Source organism: Galeopterus variegatus, unplaced genomic scaffold (genome assembly GCF_000696425.1).
Source record: "Galeopterus variegatus unplaced genomic scaffold, G_variegatus-3.0.2 Scaffold3985, whole genome shotgun sequence".
NCBI lineage: Eukaryota > Metazoa > Chordata > Mammalia > Dermoptera > Cynocephalidae > Galeopterus > Galeopterus variegatus.
In genome coordinates, this window is record NW_007730096.1 from 184,706 (window position 1) to 190,967 (window position 6,262).

A 6,262-nucleotide genomic window follows, 5' to 3' on the forward strand; every position below is an offset into this window, starting at 1 on the left:
ACACAGGATTTAAACTATACTTTATACCAACTGGACCCGGAAGATATCTACAAACATTTCATCCAACAACTACAGAACATATATTCTTCTCATGAGCACATGAAACATTCTCCAGGATAGACCACATGTTAGGTCACAAATCAAGTCTCAACACATATTAAAAAATTGAAATCAGGTATCATTTTACACCACAACAAATTAAAACTAGAAATAAATAACAAGTGAAACTCTGGAAACTGTACAAATACATGGAAATTAAACAACATGCTTCTGAGTGACCTATGGGTCCAAGAACAAATTAAACAGGAAATAAAAATGTCTCAAAACTAATGAAAATAAAGATACATCACACCAAAATCTGTGAGACATAGTAAATGAATTACTAAGAAGGAAGTTTATTGCAAAAAACACTTACATCAAAAGAACAGAAAGATTTCAAGTAAATGACCTAATGCTAAAGTATCTCAACACAATAAAAGCCATCTATGACAAACTCACCACCAATGTCATCCTGAAAATCTTTTCCCTTAAGAACAGGAACAAGGCAAGAATTCTGCAGTAGATTGGAACCCCCCGCCCCCACCACCACTCAACCACATTGAGGCTTATTCCCCACTACAACTGTTGAGGATGGGAAATCCTATTGTAATTGAAAGGTGGGGGCCTTGAAGAGGTGATTAGATTGTAGGACCATGCTGTAGTGAATGGGTTAATAATGGTCAGGGGGTGGTTCTGAGGGCTTTACAATAAGAGACATAAAAGGTTATTTGCTCTCTATATTCTGCTATTTTCTGCTATGTGAGACCCCTGGGTCACTGTTACCACCCAGATATGTTGCCTGCATTTTGGACTTCCCAGTCTCGAAAACTGTAAGCAATAAATTTCATTTTCTTATAGGTTACCCAGTTTCAAGTATTTTGTTATAAGCAACAGAAATGGACTAATACAGAAAAAATGGTACCAGGAGTGGGATGTTACTTATAGCAAATACTTGAAAATGTGGAAACAACATTAGACCTGGGTGTTGAGGAGAGGCTGGAAGAATTTGGAGGATCAGTCTAGAAAAAGCCTAAATGCTGGTGAAAGTTTAGAAGACAAGAAAACCAGGGAAAATTTGAAACTTTTTAGAGATTGGTTAAATGTTGGTGAGCAGAATGATGACAGAAACATGGACAGTGAAGGACATTCTGAGAAGATCTCAGATATAAATAAGGGACTTATTAGAAAGTGGGGCACAGATCCCCTTTGCTATGAACTGGAAATTCAAAATTCCAAAGTTTTATGGAACGTGAAACTTAAAGGTGCTGACCTAGAGTATGTGGCAGAAGAAATGTTTAAGGAGCAAAGCATTAAGGAAGCTGAATGGCTACCTGCAACAGTCATGCTGAGTTATGTCATAAAAGGCATGAGGTAAAGCCAGAATTTATAATTCAAAAGAAAGAAGAGGGCAAGAAATTGGAAAACTTTCAGCCTGGCCATAAAAGCAAGGGCACAGCCCAGGGTCTCTTTGTTAAGGAGAACAGTACTGAAGAAAGAGATTATCAGGAGAAGGGAAAAAAGACCTTGAAGGCATTTTAGAGAAGGCTGTGTCTTCCATTACCGGTCCAGAGGCCTACGGAGACAGAATGTTCTTGTAGAAAAGGCCAAATGTGCCCTCCAGGGGCTCACTGCCTAGGGCCACCTCAGGATGCTGCTCCAGCCCTAGCTATATTGGCCCCATGTGTGGCTGGACCTGCAGATTTGTAAAATACAAGCCAGAAGCCTTGGTACCATCCATGTGGTGTTAGGTCTGCATGTTCACAGAATGCCAGAGCTGTAGAGGCTTGGGAGCTTCCACCCTGATTTCAAAGGATGTATGGAAAAGCCTGGGGACCCAGGAAGAGATCTGTCACAGGGGCAGAGTCACCACATAGAGCCTTCACTAGAGCAATTATGAGTGGAAATGTGGGGTTGGAGTTGCAGCAGAAAAACCCCAATAAGTCCATACCCAGTAGAGCCATGAGAGGAACACCACCATGGAGACTCCAGATTGTGGAGCTACCAGCATGCAATGCCAGCCTGCAAGAGCTAAGGCATCATCTGAGACCAGGAAAGCCATAGAAGTGGAGCTGCCTGAGAACTTGGGGACCCAACCCCCACACCAGAATGCACAGGATGTTGAACACGGAGTGAAGGTAACATTCACCATATTTGAGATTTAATGCCTGCTCTGCTGGGTTTCAGACATTTTGGGGACCTGTTACGCCTTTTGTTTTTTTTAGCCTATTTCTCCCTTTTTGAATGGGAATATGTACCCTATGTTTGTCCTATTATTTATCTTGGAAGTAGATAACTTGTTTTTGATTTCACAGATGGGACTTTAGACTTTTGAATTAAAACAAGTTAAGACTTTGGAGATGAAATGAATGTATTTGTGTGTGTAAAGGACATGAGTTTGCAGATCAGAGATGGATACCCACTCTCACCACTCCTATTTAACATATTATTGGAAGTACTAGCCAGAGCAATCAGGCAAGAGAAAGAAAGGATATCCAGATTGGAAAAGATGAAGTTAAATTGTACCTGTATGCAGATGGCATAATCCTATATATAGAAAACCCTAAAGACTCTGCAAGAAAACAAAACAAAATAAAACAAAAAACTCTTAGACTGATTTCAGTAAAGTTTCAGGGTAAAAACATCAACTGACAAAAATAAGTAGCATTTTCATACTCCAACAACAAACTAGCAGAAAAAGAAATCAAGAAAGCTAGCTCGTTTACAATAGTCACCAAAAAGTAAAATACCTAGGAATCACTTCAACCAAGGAGGTGAAAGATCTCTACCAGGAGAACTACAATTCACTGTTGGAAGAAATTAAAGAGGACATAGAAAGACATTACATGCTCTTGGATTAGAAGAATTAACAATGTGAACGTTTGTACTACCCAAAGTGATCTAGAGATTGAATACAATCCCCATCAAAATACCAATGACATTCTTCACAGAAATAGAAATAACAATCCTAACATTCAAATGGAAGAACAAAAGACACTGAATAGCCAAAGCAATCCTGAGCAAAGAAAATAAATCTCGAGGCATAACACTACCTGTCTTAAAATTATACTAAAAATCAAAACAACATGATACTGGCATAAAAACAGACACACAGACCAGTGGAAGAGAATAGAGAACCCAGAATTCAACCCATATATTTATAGCCAACTGGTCTTTGACAAAGGCACCAAAAACATACATTGGGGAAAGAATTGCACAGGGAAAACTGAACATCCATATGTAGAAGAATGAAACTAGACACATACCTCTTGCCATGTACCAAAATCAACTCAAAATGGAATAAAGACTGACACTATAAAACTCCTAAAAGAAAACATGGGGGAAACTCTTCAGGAGTAAGACTTGGCAAAGACTTCAGGAATATGACCCCCAAAACATAGATAACAAAAGGAAAAATAAACAAATCGGGTTATATCAAACTGAAAAGCTTCTGCACAGCAAAAGCAACAATTAGCAGAGTGAAAAGATAACCTACAGAGTGGGAGAAAATATTAGCAAACTATGCATCTGACAAAGGATTAATATCCAGAATATACAAGGAACTCAAACAACTTAAGAGTAAACAAACAAACTCATTAAAAAATGGGCAAATGAGCTGAATAGGCATTTCTCAAAGGAAGATATACAAATGGCCAACAGGCACATATAAAAATGTTCAGCATTACTAATCATCAGGGAAATGTGAATCAAAACCACATTAAGATAATATCTCACCCAGCTAGACTGTCCATTATCAAAAAGACAGGGAATAATAAATGTTGGCAAAAATGTAGAAAAAGGGGAACCCCCCTACACTGTTGGCAGGACTAAATTTGTGCTGCCATTATGGAAAACTATATGGAGTTTCCTCAGACAACTACAGATTAAACTGCCATATGATCCAGAAAACCCATTGCTAAGTATACACACAAAGAATGGAAATCATGTTCAAAGGATACTTGCACTCCCGTGTTTACTACTCTGCCATAAAAAGAATGAAATAATGAAATTCTGCCATTCAGAGCAACATGGATGAACTTAGAGAAAACCATGTTCAGTAAGATAAGCCAGGTACTGAAAGAGATATACCACATGTCCTCACTCTTAAGTTGGAGCTAAAAAATAAATTTTTTTTAAAAAGAAGGAAACATGCAACAATCAAAATAATATGTTGAATTTTCAAAAGAAGAGGACAGATTTGTGGAAAATCAGGAGTAGGAGGGGGGTAAGAGAAGAATTCGTAAAGGGCCATGAAAAATGATTACATTGTAAAATGTTGAATATACTAATTGTCCTGATTTAAGCATCACATATTGCACACAGGTATTGATATTCAACTCTTTACCCCACAATCAACTATGTTACAATAATAATAATAATAATAATGTAGAGCTAGCAGTATTTGTAGATAACATGCCCATTTAATTGGCTATAAGAATCTTCATGTATAAAAATTCAAAAGTAAATTACAGAAAAAACTAAGTCCAAATGTTAGCAAGATGTTGGAATAGGACTTTTCAGTGCTCATCCCCTTTGTCTTCCCAACCCCAAACATCAATTTGTACAACTATCTGTGCACTAAATCATCTTCATGAAAGCAATGGAAACCAGATGAGGGATTATAGCAACTGGGTGTAGCACAGAGATAAGAAAAGAAGCATTAAAGAGGGTAGGAAGGATAGTTTCATATTATACATGTCAACCATCCCACAACTCCAGACAGCACAGCATACAGAACAAAACTCTCTACTTGGGGGATGGAGAAGGAAATGAGCACAGGACTTTTCCTCAGAGCCCGACACTGAGGTTTGCCCCAGTAGAACCCAACACTGGTAAGGCCCTCATGGCAGCAGACTCCAGGCTGGTATCTGTGGGCACAGCACCCTGACCTGCAGCAGCACCTGGCTGGAGCCAGCAGTTTCCAGGCCTGCTCTACCAACAGGCAGGCCATAGTGGCCCTGGACTTTAGGCCTTCCCCAGAACCAGGTCATCCCATGAAGCCCTAGCCATCAGGCTCTCACCCAAGGACCCAGGCTCCAAGCCTGGCCCAATTTTTAGAACAGCCCAGAGCCAGGTTGACCCACACATCCCCAGGCTTCAGGCCCATCCAGTACCAACTTAGCACCCATGGCCTCAGGCACCAGGTCAACCCCTGTGGTCCCACACTCCAGCAGAGCCAGGATCTAGGCCTACCTCAGTAGGCCCCAGTGCTGAGCCAGGCTCCATGCCCCCAGGTTTCGAGACTGCCCCTATGGACCCAGGTTTCTAACCTCTAGCCCAGTCCCCTTAGATGCAGGCTTTAGGCTGATCTCTACAGTCCTAGGCTCCAGGCCAGCTGCTGTAGCTCCAGATACCAGGCCAGTACTCATGAACCTAGTCTCCAGGCCAGCCCTCCATGACTCCAGGTATCAAGCCAGAACCTGTGATCCCAGGTTCCCAGACAGACTCTGGGGACTCAGGCCCTTTGCCTACTCATTTGGCCTCAGGCTGCAGGCTGTTCATCCTGGCTCCAGACCCCAATGGACCCAAGATCTGAGCCTTCTCCAAAAGACCACAGTGCCACACTGGCCCCTGTGGTCTGCAGATCCAGGACCACCCCTGAAGACCCATGCTCCAGGCAAGCCCCATAGACCCAGGACTGAGACCCACCCCATGTACTCAGGCTCTAGGACAACCCCAGAGCCAAGACAGACACCATATGCTCAGTTTCCAGGCCCAGTCCAGTGGACTCAGGCAGTAAGTCCATCCCAGTACCTAGTTAGCTTTTGCAGACCAGGCAAGCTACAACTCAACACTAGGTCAGCCCCTGTGAACCCAGGCCTCAGGATGACCCCCACAGTTAAAGACTCCAGGCCCACCTTCATGAATGCAATCAATAGGTCCACCCCAGGATATAGGCTACTGGCTCAACCCTGTGGTCCCAGATTCCAGATCAGCCTGCTGATGGATCATGCCAGATGGCCTATCCAGAATCTCTGGACAGAGTGACTGGTGAATGGCTTTCCCAGATAAAGCCAGTCTTCAAACACTGGAATAAGTCCATACTTTTTCAAATGTACATACATCAACATAAGACAAGGGGAAACATGAAAAAACCAAGTAGATATAACATCATCAAAAGAACACAATAATTTTCCAGCAGCAGACCCCAAAGAAATGGAGACACACAAAGTACCTGACAAAGAATGTAAAGTAATTGTCTTAAGGAAGCTCACTGAACATCAAG